The sequence below is a fragment of the Notamacropus eugenii genome, chromosome 5, assembly GCF_028372415.1.
Source record: "Notamacropus eugenii isolate mMacEug1 chromosome 5, mMacEug1.pri_v2, whole genome shotgun sequence".
Classification (NCBI taxonomy): domain Eukaryota; kingdom Metazoa; phylum Chordata; class Mammalia; order Diprotodontia; family Macropodidae; genus Notamacropus; species Notamacropus eugenii.
In genome coordinates this window covers 297,509,323-297,528,726 of record NC_092876.1, presented here as the reverse complement: position 1 = coordinate 297,528,726, position 19,404 = coordinate 297,509,323, and the positions used below count along the sequence as shown (strand labels likewise).

The following is a 19,404-nucleotide window of genomic DNA, read 5'->3' as shown; positions in this document are numbered from 1 at the left end:
AGTCAGAATACCCATGAATCCTGTCTTTAGATATTAGCTATGTGACAGATTTTCCTTATTTGTAAAATGGGGTTGGATTCAATGACCTCAAAGATACCTTCTAGCTCTGAACGTCTGAATCTCCCAGAGCAGGAAAGTTGCTGGACTTTGTAGATTTCCTCATAGGGAATTCTCTCCATCAGTGAAATCACAGATTGAACCAAAAAGTTAGACTACGTATGAAGGTAATGAAGGGTCTACTCTAGACCCACTAGAGTAGAGTTGTTTCACTAACCTTGGTGTTTCCTATTTTTACAGCTATCCAAAGAAGCTGATTCAACAGTCTTTCTTTCACTAGCGTGCTCCCATGACTTACAGTTCACAGGGTCAGGAAATTCTTCCTTTATATTGACTGAGATTATTTCTCCTGCTGATATTTTTAACTTACTTCCTCCTGTTTTGTACTGAGGGGAGATGAGGAACAGCTGGCCAGTAGGCCCTCTAAAGATTCCAGGAAGAAAGCAGGGCTTCATGCTTGGAAGGGCTGGGGAAGGTCAGCAGCAGTTTGGTGTTTTTGGTGTTGTTTTTCCCATTCTCCATGTTTATTTTTGATTCAGGCTTTTTCATAACATAGAAATCCTTTCAGTACATGATTTGGGGAAGGTATGGCAGTTACTTCTTGGTTGTTTGACCCCTTCCTCTATCACTATGTAAATCAAAGAAAACTAGGTAGTACAATAGACAGAGCTCTGGACCTACAGTCAGGAAGATGCATCTTCCTGAGTTCAGATCTGACCTCAGATACCAGCTGTATGATCCTGGGGAAGTCACTTAACCCTTTTTGCCTCAGTTTCCTCATCTGTAAAATGAGCTGGGGAAGGAAATGGCAAATCACTCCAAGAAAACCCCAAATGGGGTCAGGAAGAATCTGACAAGACTGAACCACAATAACCCAGTATCAGGGAACTACTATCCCCCTCCCTTCTTTGCCTTTAACCTCATTTATATTTTATACTCTGCATTTATATGTTATTGTTTGTTGCTGGTTAGTCATCAAATGGGTTGCCCCTGCTAGTGACTGGAGACACAGGTCATAAGAGTTGAGGAGGTTGATTAATTGGCAAGGATGGTATTTGAGGAGATATCAATATGAGTATTGAAGTCCCCAAGCATGAGGACAGGATTTAGAACAAAGAGAAAGACCATAAACCATCCAACTTCCTTGATAAAGCAAGGAGAGTGACCTGGAAGACTAGAAAATGACAATGACAGGGTTCTGGAGAGTGTAATAGAGATGGATGGGGAGTGCACATCAAAGGAGGAGAACCTGTGGGTTGATGATGGGAGAGAAAGGGTCTGGAAGTAGCAAGGGGAAGCAAGGAGAAGACAACACTCCTAGCCTGGAGTGTCAAAGGACAGGAGAGAAAGAGCAGCCTTTATAAATTGGAGGCATTGTGGTTCCACAAGAATAACACTTGGCTCTGATACCATGTCCCTCAAAGAGATCAACAAAGGAGGAAAGGGAGCCCTATGTACAAAAATATTCATAGCAGCTCTTTGTGTGGTGGCAAAGAACTGGAAACCAAGAGGATGGATATCATTTGGGGAATGGCTCAACGATTTATGCCACATGAATGTAATGAAATATTATTGTGCCATAAGAGATTATGATAAGGATGATTTCAAAAAAACCTAGGAAGACTTATTTGAATTGATGCCAGAGTGAAGAGAGCAGAACCAGGAAAACCATTGATACAGCAAAATTGTAAAGAAAAACAACTTTGTAAGACTTGAGAATCCTGATCAATATAATGGTCAACAAGGACCAATAATGAAGCATGCTTCCCACAACCTGATAGCGAGGAGACGGACTCTATCTGCAAAATGAGATATCTACTTTTAGAAATGGTCAATATGGCAATTTGTTTTTCTTGACTGTGCACATTCATTATAAGGTTTTTGTTTTTTGGAAAATGTGAATTTCTAATTGAGAAAAATGAAATTAAATGACAAAAACAAAAAATAATGCTTCTAGAGTCAGAGAGCCAGTGTTTAAATGCCATTTCTGGTATGTACTACTTGTGTGATCTTGGGTGTGTTATTAAAATTCCCTGGGCCTCAGTTTCTTTATTTTCAAAATTAGAGAGTTGGACTAGATGGTCTTGGAAGTCTCTTTTAGCTCTAAGCCTATGATCCTGTGGTCCTAATGTGGTTGGGGATAGGTTTTATATGGAGAAAGACAGGTTTCCAGGAGCACAAGATGGAAAAAGGATGAGAGGAAAAGACCTTGGATATATGGAATTTGTTAATAATGGAGCGAGGATTCCAGAGGGCACAGCAGAAGTAAAAGTGTGCACACATTTAGGGTTAGGGTTAGGATTAGGACTGGGAGAGGGAAGGATGGTAGGATTGGACAGTAAATAAAAATGTACAGAGAGGTAGCAAGGGAAAAGGGGTTATAGACACCTTGGAAGACATCAGTTCTGGATCACAGGGAATAGAGCAGCAACAGTTGTAGATATAATATCCATACAGTAGGTGAACTCTGAGTTATTCAATTATTTGGTAGAGGGAAGATTGATGGAAAGAGCAGCCTTTTATCTTTAGTGACCCTGGAACTGCATTCTTGTTGTTATGTGGATTGACAAGGGATATCAATTCCAACTTCTGAGCTTAATCTGAAGGAAGGGACTTAGCAATGGTTTTCTGTAGAGGGAGGGATAGAAATGCCTGCATTAATAAGACAAGTGAGATTATTAAGGGATTCCATATTAAAAAAAATAAATCCGACCTGACCAGAATGGCTGTGCCGTGGGGATCTGAGACAGACCCCTATGTGGCAATTTCTACTGTTCCTACCTTTCCACATAAGCTTCACTTTTTCATCTAGAGCTCAGCCCCTACAGCACTGGAAGTCTAGATAACCTGGGATTTCATACTCAAAGTACAGACCATAATTTGCACTGGAGAATCATAATTAGGGTTTCTTATACTTTTGTTGAAATTATTCACATGATATAGAGGAATGGAAATATACCTGAACCCCCTAATTTCAAGGAGGAAGCAGGATTTGAGATGTCAGGAAGTGGGTTCTAGGAAAGAGAAGCTATGAAAGTCTTCCCAGGTTTCCCTGGAACCATCTCTGTATTTCCTGTGGCATAGTAGTATAACACTCATATGGCACAATTTGTTCAACCTTTCTCCAGTTGATGGGCATCCACTTGGTATCCAGTTCTTTGCCACAAAAAGAAGTTATAGTTGTAGAACTCAGGGAGTAACTGCTTGGGATGGGTGACTGGCCAAGGGAAATAAGCATACACTTCCATTTCTGTATACTTCAGGGAGATAAGACCCTGATTGGCCCAAGTTAGTTAGGTCCAGGTCCCTTGTGGTGCTATAGCTGAGACATCTGCCTGTGTCAAATGTCCCCAGATGCTTACCTCTCCTCAGACACCAAAATGAACTCTTTTTTTGTTTTTTGAGCACTAATGGGAAATATTGAAATAGAAATGCTTTGCCCCATGAGCCTGCTATATAGACCAAAGATAAGCATTAGGGACTACACCAAGCTATTTCAATCACATTTTAATGGTTTTAAGTGCTGGTATACTCTGGTCAGACTTTTGAAAGTCATCATGTAGCCTGAAACAGCAACTAAGGTTTGTAAGAAGCTTGCAGCCGCCCAGCTCTATTGATCTGGATATCCCCTGGGGTTTTCCTGTCTCTGTTGGTGACAGTGTCCTTGGCCCTGCATACTATACCTCTCTAGGAAAGGCAGACATGAGTTCATGTGGTATGTCTGGGTTTCCTTGAGGCTTATACATCTTTGTGGCAGATTTAGCACTCCAAAGGGTCCTGGACCCCCTGGTTACCCTGGAGAAAGCAATGATGGGAGCTGTAGGTAGTAACTGTCTTTGCCATGATGTCCCAAGAACTACCAGTGACATTTTAGTTGACACCGACCATCCCTCTAGCTCAGAGATTCTCACTCTTTTAGTGTGCCATGGGCCCTTTTGTCAGACTGATGAAACCCCTGGACCCCTTCTCAGAATAATTGTTTTAAATGCACAAAATTGTAAAGGAAATAAATTGTATTGAAATACAGTTGTAAAAATATTTTTTAAAAACCCAAGTTCATTGACCCTAGATTAAGAAAACCTGACTCGAATTTACTGAAATATTTTTAAAAAACATTCATAGATATAGGTTGGGGAGTCCCCACAAGCCCCATTAAAGATTCTACCTCCTCTAGAACCTGTACTATATAATGTCCTTATCTATTTTACAGGGCATAGGGAGGATCACATAACACAGGACCTTAAGCTCAAAGGGACCTTCAAGATTGTCTAGTCTAACTCATTTTTTGTTTTTTTTTCTTGAAGGGAGAAAGGCAAGGCAATTGGGGTTAGGTGACTCCCCCAAGGTCACACAGCTAATAAGTGTAAAGTTTCTGAGGCTGGATTTGAACTCAGGTCCTCCTGAGTCCAAGTCCAGTGCTCTGTTTACTGCACCACCTCACTGCCCCAGTCTAACTCATTGGGTTGTTTGTCCTTTCTTCTTGAAAAGGACCATGACCTCAGGGAGGTGATGCCATGACATGCAAGTGAATGGGATATTCATATAGCTAATAAGTAGAACTGAAATTTGAACCTAACTTTAACTCCTAACCTAGTCCTCTTCCCACTATACTACCTTGAGGTTGAGATCTCTTGGTCAGTGTGAACTGGCTTTTCTGATAGCTCGGCAGCTTGGTTACTTACTGAGCAAACTAAGAGACACTAGGGAGAATCAAGGATAAGGGAGTAACTGGGTGACACTGCAAGTGGAGGAGGGGAGTTCCTTGTTAGGGAGTATTCATTATTGAAACCTGAGTTCCAGAGAGTCTTGGAGTGCATTCAGAGAAAGACGGATACAATATCCTTGATACTGGGGACAAGATAAGGAAAGAAATCCTTAATTGAATATGTTGAAAGAATTTCAGAGGTTACAAACCATTCAAGGTTGAGATGTTTTGATGAGAGATTTTCAGGAGACAAACAGGTGGGAATCTGTGGCATCCTTTAGCAGGCCACATGGGGCCAAAGACTTTAGACTGAATGGTATTGAATTCTAATGAGCTGAAAACATGAATGAGACTCCTCATGGTTTTGCAACAAAATTGGAAGTCAGAGAAAACCCAGTGTGAATGCAACTGGACCTTAACTGTGAGTGGCCTGGACTATCACGGCAGATCTCAGATCAAAAATTTTCGTTGTGGGTGTAGTGAATCTAATACTAGCTTCAGTAGGGTGAATCAGAACTGGGAAGTATACTTAGTTGGGAATAAGAAGGGGGTGTGGTTCACTTCTCAGCAGCTCAGGGAGAGGGAACCTACCAGAAATCAACAGGATAATCTGGAGAAGGGGGCAGCCAGGAGCTTTCTTGTCCAACTCACTATCTTAGTGGAAATGTGTTGAGACCTTCAGGAGGTAAAGAATGTGAAAGTAAAATTAGATGGGGAAGGGAGGAAGAAGGGGTAATGCTTCTTTATTGAAAGGTAATACCTGAGTATGTGGTGATTAGGAGACAGGCATTTGTGGAAATGACTAGGGTGGTAGATAGTCTAGAGATACTGTATGGACCTGGCTATTGTACTTGGGGGGAAGGCAGTCAGGAACTCATGCAAATATTAAAGAAATCATGCAAAGTATTCCCTTGCTCCCCACCAACCTTCTTGATGTCTTTTATGGCCCTTTCATGCTTGAGAGCCAGGACCTAGGGTCCATCTCATAGGAGATTTTAGTGGAGATGGTGTCCCACAGATTTGGTCTCAGAGCCATGAATCTGGTTCTCTAATATTGAGCTCAATCCTCTATCATTGGGGATTTTTTTTTAGATAGGGGCATCTTCATAGCTCCTTGGCTTAAGGTAGATAACTGAATTAAAAAAAAACCCAAACATTAATTATATACTTAGTATATGCCAAACCCTGGGGACATAAGTAGAAAATTGAGACTATCTCTTTCTAGGAACTCACATTCTAATTGTGGGAGATAACAATGAAAAGAAAGTTCATCTTTAGGGTGGATGGAAAGGCGCAAAGATCTTTAGGGTTCATCAAGAGGTCAAATGGCATGTTTGGGGTCTGGAGAATGTAGTACCTGGCCATAAGGTAAGGCCTGGTAATCCTTAGAGTACAGTGACTGGGCAGGCGGTAAGGCCTCATGATCTTCCATCTTACCAGGATGGGTACGTTGGATTAGTTGGTGACTGCCTTCTCATGAAAACAGTATGAATGACCCTATTTAGCCAACAGATGGGTAGCTGGAAGGGTAAAGCCTACAATGGTTTAGAAGGGATGAGGGAGCAGGAAGGTCAGAGTAGATTGAAGCGGTACTTTGGACTTCTTCCTCAGGAATAGGAAGGACTAGCCCCCAGGTAGGAGGAGTGAGAGGAAGAGGGTAATGGTAGGAAGGTTGTAGGGGAGGGGGAAGGGACAATCTCTCTGAGACATGAGTAGGAAGGGTAGGCTGGGGGAGGAGGAAATGGTCCCCTTTCCTGTTCCTTTGGGTGCTTTTGACCAAAATTAGATTGTACTTGATAAAGCCTGGGAAGAATGTATTTCTCTAGAGACTTGATTGTCTAATAAAGAGGTATTTGAATGGGATATGAAGTGGGAAGGGCAGCTATAAATGCATAGCAGGTTGTGGAGAACAATAGGTTTGGCACAGAAGAAAGGCATGTAGTTGAAGGTGTCTGAAGTAATTCTCTGGAACAAACTTGCAGAGGGGCAGAAATGTGATAGTGCTGAAGGCAACCCTTTACCAGGCCTCACAGTAGGGGGAATAAAGTATACCTGATGTTCTGACACAAAGAGTCGTAAAGAAGATGATAGAGCTATCAAGATCTGTGGGATATGATACATGGTTAAGGTCCCATAATCTGAGATTCATGCACTCACCCAAAGGGAGAAAGAATAACTCGGTGGGTATGGTTGGAAAGACAGTCTGCCTGTCCCAGATTCATTAACTCAGTTGGAAAATTTGGCAGCACATCCCAGCACACAAACTACTGCCCCAGGAGGAAAGCCCCAAACACATGGTAAACACCTATAGACGCAATGGAAAAGTATTTCCTAGCTCCAATGGCCATACTACTTTGCCATAACAATGTTCTACCTGCCACAACCTGACCTGCCTGGCCATTGTTGCCAACTGATGGGCTGGGTAAAACTTTGAAGTGTTCAAGTCATGGTGTTTGTCTAGGGAATTAGTTCATAGCTGCGCCGAGGGTGGAGGCACATGACTTTTCAAGCCTTTCTGCTATCTCAGTGATGATATAATTAATATTCCTACAGGAATTTTCTGATCCTCAGGTACGGGGTGTGGGTGAGTACCATTACTAGAAATGGACTAGTGCATCATTCAGACCCATAACCTTGCCAGTCCAAAAGATACTGTGACTTCACATAATTGCTGGGAATTTAAGACTTTTCAAACTACAACTTTTTCCTGGATATTGTTTATTATTAAGGCCAAGAAGTTCCTGGCTGTAGTTCAGACTCTTTCTCTCTAGAGCAATGATTAGTGAAGTGTATGAGAGACACTCATGAAGGTGGGAATTCTAACCAAGTCATGAAGTCAACTCAACAAGCATTTGCTAAGTGCCTACTATGTGTCAGGCACTGTGCTGTAAGTTCTGGAGATACAAAGAATGACAAAAGAAACAAAAAACACATCTTATTCTTGAGTAGCAGGGGAGACAACATAAAACTATATGACAATAATATATTTATAGGATAAATTAGAGATAGTCAGCAGAGGGAAAAGACACTAGAATTAAGGGAGATGAAGAAAGGTTTTTTTTCTAGAAGGCTGAGACACGAAGGGAGCAGGAGGTGGAGATGAGGGAAGGCCATCGGTGGAAAGGCATGAAATTGAGAGATGGAGTGTCATGTGCCAGGGACAGCCAGGAGGCCAGTGTCACTGGATCAGAGAGAATGTGGAGAGGAGTCAGATGCAAGAAAACTGAAAAGGTAGCAGAGGGCTGGTTATGAAGGATTTTAAAAGCCAAGCAGAGGATTTTATATTTGATCCTGCTGGTTGAGGGAGCCAATGTAGTTTATTGAATGGGGAAGAAGTGACATGATCAGACTTGTGCTTTAGGAAGATAAATTTTGTAACTCAGTGGAGGATGGACTAGAGTGGGAAGAAACTTACAGCAGAGAACCACCAGTGAGTTATTAGTTCAAGTGTGAGGTGATAAGGGTCTGCACTAAGGTGAGTAATTGTAGTGGTGGAAGAGAGAAGGGGTTATATATGAAAGATGGATAATTATTGCAGGGGTACCCATCAACTCGGTAATGACTGAGCAAGTTGTGGTGTATTGCTGTGATGGAATACTACTGTACTATAAGAAATGATGAGCTCGGGGATCTTAGAAAAGCATGGGAAGACTTGCAGGAAGTGGTGAAGAGCCAAGTGAGCAGAGCCAAGTGAACACTGCAGACAGAAACAGCAATGTTGTTTTAAGAACGACTTTGAACAGCTAAGTCATTTTGACAAATACACAAAATAAAGGACATATGAAGAAAGATGCAATTTGCATCCAAAGAAAGAAATTGAAGTATGTATAGAATAATTTTACATTTATATGCCTATTTGGGTCTAATGGTGATCATGGGGGGGAGGGAAGAAAAAAGGGAAAAAAATTTACATGACAACTTTATTATATATTTAAAAGTAATAGCAAGTTATATATAATAGATTTGCATTTTCGTGTGCAAGCATCTTTTTTTATTATGATATGTTATGGAAATGCCTGTTTTATTCCATAAATTAAAAGTAAAATAAATTTGAAAAAAACATGTTATAAAGGCAGAATTGATCAGCCTTGGCAACCTATTGGTTATGGGAGCAGATGAGAGAGTGAGGAGTTGAGAATGAGATCTAGGTTTTGAGCCTGGGTGACTGGGAGAATGATGGTACCCTCAACAAAAAGAGGGAAATTAGGAAGAAGGGAATGTTTGAGGTTAAAGATTAAGAGTTAGAGTTTGGAAATGTTGAGTTTAAGATGTCTATAGCACATCTAATTTGAGATGTTCAATAAGCAGTTGGAGATGTGAAACTGGAGGTGAGGAGAGAGGGTAGGGATGAACAAACAGACCTGAGAATCATCTCCATAGAGATGATAATTGAATCCGTAGGAATTGAGGAGACCCTTAAGAGAAATAGCATAGTAAGAGGCCCAGAATAGAACTCTGGAGGACTCACTTCTTTAGTGGGCAAGACCTGCATGAGGATCTAGCAAAAGAGACTGAAAGGGAGTAGTCAGACAAGCAGGAGGAGAACCAGAGCAGAGCAGTCATGCCAAACTCAAGAGGGGAATCAAAGGAGAAGAGAGTGATAAACAATTTTAAAGGTTGCAGGAAAGTCAAGAAGAAAGATGACAGTAGAGAAAAGGCTATTAAATTTGGCAATTAAGAGATCCTTGATAACTTTAGAGCAAGCAGTTTCAGTTGAATGATGAAATCAGAAATTATATTTTTAAAGAAGAAAGTGAGAGGTAAGGAAGTGGAGGCACGAATTTTGGCTTTCTCAAGGAGTTTAGCCACAAAAGGGTAGAGAGATAGAGAATGCTTCATAGTGGTGATAGAGTGATAAAGTCAATAGTTTTGTGAATGGGGAAGACAAGTATGTTTATAGGCAAACTGCTAGTAGACCTGGGAGATTAAAGATTAGTGAGAGAGCAGGAATGATAGGCAGTGGAAAGTTTCATGTAAAAAAAAAAAAAAGGGTATGGTAAAAGACAAAAATGCAAAAATTTAACGGAAGCAGAAGAGATTAAGATGAGATAGCAAAAATACACAAAAGAAATATACAAGAAAGAGCTTAACATCACTGATCACCATGATGGTGTGGTTACAGATCTAGAGCCAGACCATCTGGAAAATGAAATCAAGTGGGCTTTAGGAAGCATTGCTAACAATGAGGCTGATGGAGATGATGGAATTTCCAGCTCAACTATTTAAAACATTAAAAGATGATGCTGTAAAAATGCTGAACTCAATTATGTCAGTAAATTTGGATAACACAACAGTGGACACTGGATTGGAAAAGATCAGTTTACTTTGAGGGCAATGCCAAGGAATGCTCAAATTATTGAACAATTAAAATCATTTTACACACCAGCAAGGTTATGTGTAAAATTCTGCAAGTTTGGGGTAGCTAGGTCGTTCAATGAATAGACCACTAGTCCTGGAGTTAGGAGGGTCTGAGTTCAAATCTGGTCTCAGACACTTACTGTGACCTTGGGCAAGTCACTTAACCCTGATTGTCATTCCCACCCTTATCTTTCCCCCCCTACCAAAAAAAAAGGATTCTGCAAGCTAGGCTTCAGCAATATGTAAACCAAGAATAGGCTGGTTTTCAAAGAGGAAGAGGAACTAAAGACCAAATTGACAATATTTGCTAGATTATGGAGAAAGCAAGGAAGTTCCAGAAAAACATCTGCTTCTGTTCCATTGACTACACTAAAGCTGTTGACTGTGTAAACCACAACAAAATGTGGCAAGTCCTTAAAAAGATGAGAGTATCAGGTCATCTTACTTGCCTCCTAAGGAAACTGTATATAACTCAAGAAGCAGCAACTAGAACTGAACATGGAATAACTGACTAGTGTAAGATTGGAAAAAGAGTATGACAATGATGTATATTATATTTATTTATTTAAGTTATATGCAGAGTGCATTGAAAGAAATGCCAGGCTGGATGAATCAAAAGCTGGAATGAAGATTTCTAAGAGAAATCTCAACAATTTCAGATATGCATATGATACCGCTTTGATGGCAAAAAGTGAAGAGGAATTAAGAAGCCTCTTGAGGAAGGTGAAAGACAAGAATGTAAAAGCTGGCTTGAAACATAAAAAACACACACGCACACACACACACAACCCTAAGATCTTAGTAACTGGTCCCATTACTTCCTGGCAAATAGAGGAAGAAGAAATGGAAGCAGTGTCAGATTTTATGTTCTTGGGCTCAAAGATCACTGCAGATAGCAACTTCAGTCATGAAACTAAAAGATGCTTGCTCCTTGGATGGCAAATCTGGACAGTATACTAAAAAACAGAGATATCACCTTGATGACAAAAGTCTGTATAGTCAAAGCTATGGTTTTTCTAGTAGCAACATGTGGATGTGAGAGTTGGACTATAAGGAAAGCTGAGTGCTGCAGAACTGACACTTTTGAATTATGGTACCAAAAAAGACTTTTGGGAGTCCGTTGGACAGTGAGGAGATCAAATCCATCAATACTTGAAGAAATTCTTTCAGGCTGTTCAATGGAAGGTCAAACACCAAAGCTGAAGCGTAAATGTTTTGTCCACATAATGAGAAGACATATTTCATTGGAAAAAACCCTGATGTCAGGAAAGATTGAAGACAGAAGGGGAAGGGGATGGTAGGCAATGAGAGAGATAGATAGTATCATGGAAATAACAAATATAAACCTGTACAGATTTTGAGAAATAGTGGAAGAAAGAAGGACCAGGAATGTTATGCTCTAAGAGGTCATGAAGGGTTAGACATGACTGAATGACTGAACAACCACAATAATATAATAATAATAGGGGGAAGGGAATGTGTAATACTCCAAAGAAACACACAGAAGTTGTAGCTCTTAAAAGAGCACATTTCAATAACTGTTAGAGGTATTTTGGTAGCTTTTGGAGTAAGGAAGTGAAATTCACAATAAAACAGCATCATTTGAAGATTGATTATGTGGCCCCAAACAAAAACAAAAGTCAAGAAAAGATAAACTATTATTTTAAAAAGCCTAGTTAAACCCTCAGGTAAAAAGCATGAAAGGGGGGTCTGGTAGTTGGAGAGGTTATTATATATTCCTCTGCAGTGCAGCATACATAGGCTTTTTGAAGGAAGCAGTCAACTATGGCATGTGATAGGTAAATGAATGAATGAAAAAAAACCAGACATAACTGAAATACCTGTACAATAACAGCTGTGAGAGGATGGATATGCTAATGTCCTATTGATGTAGCTGTGATGTACCATCAGTCATTCTGGAAAACAATTTGGCACTGTACCCCCAACGTTACTAGACTGTGTTGCCCTTGGTCTATTAATATTACTATTAGACATAAGCTTCAAGGTCACTTTACATATCATGTTGGTCTGGACAAATCTTTTGACATCATCACAATCTACTTCATAGCACACTTATCTGTACGTATGTTGTATGCATGAGTGCCTTGAGGACATTGGCTATGTGATATGCTAGTGCTGTGCATTTACTGTACATTAAGGTACATTAAAGGCCTGTACATTAGAACTATGATTTCATTTGTATATCAAAGTCTGGGTGAGACTACTCCTCATTTAATAAATGTTAGTTGAAGGATGTAGGATTTGTTTAAAGCCACAGCAGCTGTACTGGGGAAAAATGCAACAACTCAGAGTTCTTGCCCTATATATGATCAGTGGTACTGTCTTTGATTTGCAATTTTTGCACTGTTAGCAGAAGAAATATATTCTGTCTTCTCTGGTGGAGTTGAAAACATGGTTAATCAGACATCAGACACATTGTTGGATTTGCATGATAGCTCCACAGCCCTATTTATTTTTCCCACATGAGGAGTCTACTTTTACTCTCAGATGATAGCTGAGTTTTACCCTTGCTTGATGCTGAGAGAAATACTGTGAACCCTGGAGAGACTGGTTCAAGGAGTCAAGTAATTGAACACCCTTTCAAAGTACTTTTCAAGTTTAGAAGATGTAGAAGACTTTCTCCTTGTAGGACAGATGTCATGCTCTTTTTGTGATTGAATCTCACTACAGCTATCACGTTATTTTCACTGTTGGATCTCACCTTGTAATCTACAAAGTAACCTCTTTTCTATTTTGTCAATTTGGAAAGTTAACCTTTTTGATGTATTTCATTATCACCTATTGATTTCTCATTCTTGGTCACCAATATATCTGCTCGATAACTTGTGATGCATTTATCTAGGATCTCTAAGATAGAGTAGAAACAAAGAAGAAAAGCCTTCCTAAACACCCCACCCCCATATCATAATCCTCTAGCTGCCTACCAATCCAAGGGCCACGATGATTAATTACCCCTTCTCTCAATTGTATGGTGCAATCTGACCTCTTCCTGCCTTAGGCTAAAGTAGAATCATAGAATCTGAGAGGTAGACAGGACCTTAGAGGCCATTTATTCCAACTTCTGCTTGAAACCTGAGTATCTGAGTCTTAGAGCCATGGAATGTTAGTGCCAGTAAGAACCTTGGAGACCATCTAGTATAACTCCGCATGTTTTACTTCATTATGGATGTGATGTGACTCACGCACACACACACACACACACACACACACACACACACACACACACACACACACCCCTACATATCGTGCATTCACATATACATCATATGTTTATACACACATATTTATATGTGTATGTATATGTGTGTATGTGTGTGTGTATGTGTGTGGGGGGGGACCAGAATTGTGATTTCACAGCTGACTTGCTCTCAGGTCCCATAGTCAGTAAGTGGCAGAAGAAAATAATTGTTCTAGACTTGGAAGTCCCTATGTCTAGTACACCATGATGTTTCTGCTTCTCCTATCAGATATAAGATATATAGTGTGGTTTGGTATGGTGTGTATGTATGTGTTCGTGCTAATATAATACTGATGTGTAAGTTGCCTGATAGGGTAAGACAAAAGAGGCAAAACTGGATCTGCATCAGAGAAGGAAGGAAATATGAAATAGTATATAACTGTGTGGGAGTGGGGAATGGGGAAAAGGATGGTAAAGTCAAGAATTTTTTTAGGGAAAAAGAATGAAAGGAACCAAAGAATAGGTCACATGCTACTGGAATTGGAGAACTACTGGAACTTGGAGATCATCTAGTCCAGAAGTGAGGCACCTGTGGCATGTGGCCTTCTGGGTCCTTGGATGTAGCCTTTTAATTGATTCCAAGTTTTACAGAACAAATCCTTTTATTAAAGGCATTTGTTCTGTGAAGTTTGGATTCTTCTAAAGAACCATACTTGAGGACTTAGAGGGCCACATGTGGCCTTGAGGCCACAGGTTCCCCACCCCTTATCTAGTCAAAACCCTCCTTTTACAGATAAGGCAACTGAGGTCCAGGCTGGCTCAAGACCTAGATCTGTCTAGAAGATCCAGGACTAGAACGCTAATCATGGAATTCAAGTCTCTTGCATACACTCTACATTGATGAGCAGTGCATCCAGAAACAGAAAGAGACACTGAAGAATCTGGAATCGTAGGGAATTTCAGAAATTTAGAAGAAAGGAAGGAAACAAGCATTTTTGAATTACCTATTTTGTGCCAGGCCCTGTACTAAGCACTTAAAAATTTTTTAAATTTAAAGTTAAAATTTAAAAATATTACCTTATTTGATGCTTACAACAATCCTGAAAAATAGGTGCTGTTATTACCCCCATTTTACAACTGAAGAAATTGAGCCAAACAGAGTTTAAGTGACTTGCCCAGGGTCACACTGCTAGTAAGTGTCTGAGACTAGATTTGAACTTGGGACTTCCTGACTCTAGGCTTAGGGTTCTATCTACTGAAAGGACCTTAGAGATCATCTAGTGCATCTCTGTAATTTCAGAGAGTAGGAGACTGAGGCCTTAGAAAGAAATGATTTGGCCAAAGTGACATGGTAGCTTTGTAGCTGATGAATATGAAGTTTGTTGGCAAGCTGCCTTCAGTGTTCTGGTCACTTGAGAAAGTTCTGTTCAGACTTACCTGGAACCCTGGGTTGGGCCCAGGTACAGCCAGAAAAACCTGATGTCTTTGAGGATTGGGACTCAGAGGGATCATCTCTTTGGTTAGAACTGAAGAAACCAGATGTAGCTGTTACATTTTAAAGTCTAGTGGAATTTCTCATTAAGTTGAAATGCATAGCTTATGACCTGGCATTTCTTATACTCAGATTTAGAAGATTTTTTTCACTATAAATTGCCATTTCTCAGTGTGATGCAGGTAACCTACAAAGAAGGCAGAATCATAACGGAAGAGCACTAGGTTCAAATCCCAGCATTGCTACTTCCTGCCTGTTTAACTTTGGGGAAGTCATTCCCTCTCAGTTTCCTTAGCCATAAAATGAGGGGGTTGAACTAGATTATTTTTAAAGTCTTTCCAGCTCCAGATCTCAGGAGCAGGAGCTGGCATATTGGGAAGAGTACTGGATTTATAATTCAAAGGACTTATGTTGAAATTTCAGCTCTGCTACTTACCCTCTATAATTTTGGGAAAATTATTAACTTCTCTGAGCCCATCTCCCTACGTGCAAAATGAGGTGGTTGGGCTAGATGATCCCTGTGGTCTCTTTATTTTATAATTTTATGTTCCCATGATCCTCTGATGCCTTGTCCTGTTGGGTAGGATTTGAAACAGGAATGTAGAGGACGGATTCTGGTCCCAAGGTCATACTCTAAAGAGAATTCCTCCTTGGGTCAGGCTGGTGGAAAGGGCCAATGACAAAACAAATAGTCATCTATTTAGAGTTGCCCTGGATGTTTTTCTCATTGCTATCCCACTATTAACCTAAAAAGTAGGAAGGAAAATAATCAATATTCTTTTAAAAACATATTTTATTTAACTTCTACTGACAAGAATCAATATTTATATAATGGGATCAAAAAACAAACCAGGAAAGAATGCAACTCAGTTTTGATTAGTGTGAATAATGAATCCTCTGGAAGTGGTTGCATTATCTGAATTCAAAATGCATAATTTATACTGAGACAGAACCAGTTACCATATTTTACATAATTATAAGTTTGAATATACAAATTTGAATACCTATGAGTACATCAGGGGATTATTATTCACACTAATTGGAATTTAGCTGTATTTTCTTTCTTCTTGTTCTCATGTTAATTGTTGATTCTTGTCAATAGAAATTCAATAAAATATATACATGTATTTTTAAAAGGTTATTGATCATTAAACAAAAATGTAATTGTAAATTATTATGTATATAAATAGAGTCATAAACCTCTGTTATTTATAGGTTAACAATAGCAGACAGACATATTAACGTCAGTTTGGTAATAGCAAAATTGTTCTAATTGTTTGGTGACTCCTTATCTTTTCTGTATATTTATCAAACATTCCTTTGCTGTTGTTTTTATTTATTTAGTTGCAATTGGAGTATAACAGCGGTCCTCTGGCATAGTGAAGTAGTCTTGGAGTAAGAAAGATCTGGATTTAAGTCCTTCTCCAGACAAATACTAGCAGAGTTGCCATAGGCAAGCCGTTTACTCTCTCAGAGCTCCAGTCTCTCTAAGACTGTAAGTTACAGATAGTTGCATCAGTGATGGGAATTTCCATATCAGGAGTTCCCCTTCACTAATGAAATCACAGGTCTATACTCCATAAATAAATAATGTATGTATATATTTTTATAATTAAAAAGCTGTTTATTACTTTACTTCATACAAGTTTCCTTAAATTTTTTTTAATTCTTCATATTAAAAAAAGAATCTATTTTCCATAAGTCATAGAGAAATCAGACTCAGACCTTCATGACTACAATTCTCTGAATTGTTTGGGCCCGAACTTCATTACTCACCTTTCACTTAGTAAGGTCCTGAGGACTGAGTAGAAATAGGGCTTGTTAGTTCTGGGTAACTGGATCATTCCATTAGGACAGTATAGATCTGGCCTGAGAATCTCTAGAAGGGAGCTCAAACGCTTAATCTGCTGAAACTGTATCATAGACCTCCCAATTTTGAGCTAAAAAGACTTGGGATCTCAGGGTCCCAAGTTTCACAGGTGTGCTATCATCTGAGCATGAAGTTCCTTGGATTCAAAACCAAGCAGAGCTGCTGATGGTCAGTGGTGGTTACCTGGGAAGTTCAGATCCTAGCCCTCCAGAAAGGAAGGCTTTGGGAAGAATTTGTTGTTCTCAGCTCTTCCTCTACCCTCCAATCATGGAGGACTTGAGAAGGAACTGAGTATCAAAAACTGAGTCAATCAGCAAGATGATGAGATTTCAGCCTTTTGTTAGGAAAAAGGATTGAAACTATGATTTTATTGGTATAGGAATTTCCAGGTAAGGAAACTCCATTTACCAAAGGTGGTGGCACCTACTCTTCAATGGATAGTCTTAGAGGGGAGTGTATGGAATGCTCAAGAAAGACTGGTATCTCTGGTATGAGGGCTTGCTGAACCCTTTCCAGGGCTGCTCACCCACCTTTGTTGTCTATTTGGCACTCAACTCTTACCTGTGGCTCTAAGAAGCTGTAGCATGTAAACTGTCTTGGCAGGCGGACTAAGCCAGGTTGAGTATAATTGATGGGCCTCAAACCTGTCAGTGAGTTAGGGAGTGTCTACCCCAAGCATGTAAAAACTTTCCCTGGTAGAATGGGCAAATCAGAACAATTTGTCCAAAAGGTACGAAGGTGGCTGAAGCAGGCCCTGTGGAACTCTTAGAACTTGGTCATACATTGAAGATGCCTTGCCATTGGACTTTGATGACTCTGGAAAAGAGAGAGGCTGAATTTTGTGCAACTCTGCCTCACTTAAATCCAATTCACAGAGGAGTCATCACATCACCCAATGCATCATTGATCGTTTTTGAAAACAAAGGACAAAGGACAACAATAGTCCCTGAGAATTGCCTACAGCACCAAGGAATTGAGTTGTGAAGGATCAGGTAGTTCAGTATGTATCGGAGGCATTGCCTTGAGCTCAGGTCCTCCTGGCTTCGAGGATAGTTTTTTACACTGTCTCTTTTCTCTCATGTTATTCCCTAAAAATTTAGCTATTTGGCAAAGTTTTAAAATTCACCTTCATGCTTTTAACTTCACAACCAGGGCCATTTCTTTAACCATTCTGGAACTGTTCTAATTAACCGAATTTACTTGTCATAGTACAATAGCACTTTTTAACTAGAGCTTAAATTTATGTCCCTCTTTATAATACAAGAATGATTTCTATACAATATCAAGTTGGATCTTCACAGCAGTCCTGTGAGGTAAGTAGGGTAAGCGTGATAACAGGAAAAATGAAGCCCTGAGTGATTATACCACTGGAGAAATAGGACTTGAATGCAGAACTGCAGATCTCAAGTTTCAGGTATTATCTTCTGTACTGCACTGACTTTTACCGGGAGGAGGGAGACAATCACATAAAGACAAGTGGTTTTTCCTTAACCATGGAAGTTTGTCTCAAAGTCTTCTGAGACAGCAGCAAAATTATTCAACTGTGATGTTCCCATTCTCTTCGGTCATGAAACTTTGTCTAGGATCAGTGCTTCTTAAATTTGGGTCAAGACTCCATATGAGGTCTCGAAAAATTTGGCAACAGTAAAAGGTTTCTGAAGATGCAATGACCAAAAATTGATTTAAAATCAAACACTGAATCACAGATTCAGAAGCCCTTGCGTGTGGTACATCACATAACTTCACTGCAGTTTTGGTTCTGAACATAAAGCATGTGCACTTTGCACTGTGCATGCCCTCAGGTCACGTAATACCAACACTGCCTAAATGGGAAAAGGAGTCCAGAGTGGAAAAAGTTTAAGAAGCCCTAGCCTAGATCAAGGGTTTGACCTTTCATGTCATGGAACCAAACATCCCCCCACTCCCCACCTGCCACCCTCCATCCCTTATGTTTTGTCTGATAAAATTTCTGAACCCCTTCTCAGAATGTTATTTTTAAATTCTTAAAAATAAAAATGTATAGGCTTACAAAGGAAACTAAGACATTAATTATATTGAAAAACAGTTATTAAAATACATTTTAAAAAACTCAAGTGCAGAGATCCCAGGTTAAGAATCCCTAGAAAATGTTTCTTTTAACCTTCTCTGATTCTACCTTATGTAGAATTTATTTATTTATGGACAAATCTCATCTTGCTGCAGATGACATACATTTTTACAAGGCAAAAACTGGGCTGTTCAGGAGGCTTAGAGCCCTGAAGTTTAGGTTCGGTCTTGGGCTTGCTATTTCTTCAGTGAATTTTGGTTAGAGTATTGCTATGAAGTGAGGCTGCCTACTTGGCATTGGTCTCTGAGAGGATGATGACTATCTTTGTAGTGAGATGAATATAGCTTCTGGTTGGAGACTTCTGGGCTCATATCAATCAGATCCAATCTTAGGGGCTATCCTAGATCACCTTCTTTCTACCCAGCCTGAGTTCATTCTGTGGAAAATCTCCAAAGATAGCTTACTTACTGATCTCCACAACGTAGGTAACACAGTGCAATTTCTTCTCCCATAGAAGAAATCCAGGCAACAAATGCTTTATCAGCTAGGGAAGAGCTGTCATTTATCCCACAGAAATTGCAGAAGATAGGGAATTTGGAAAACCAGCTCTTAAATAATCAGTACAATTCTCTTGACTCTCTGTTGTGCCTACTAAGTCGTAAGGTATTCTACTCCA

The 19,404-nt window shown here is 39.8% G+C and overlaps 1 long non-coding RNA gene across 7 annotated transcripts in view; it reads left to right on the top strand.

The window, feature by feature from the left end:
• The window catches only part of LOC140506244 (uncharacterized), a 444,115-nt gene that overhangs the window by 10,647 nt on the left and 414,064 nt on the right, over positions 1-19,404 (top strand). The gene's annotated exons all lie outside the window — the stretch shown is intronic.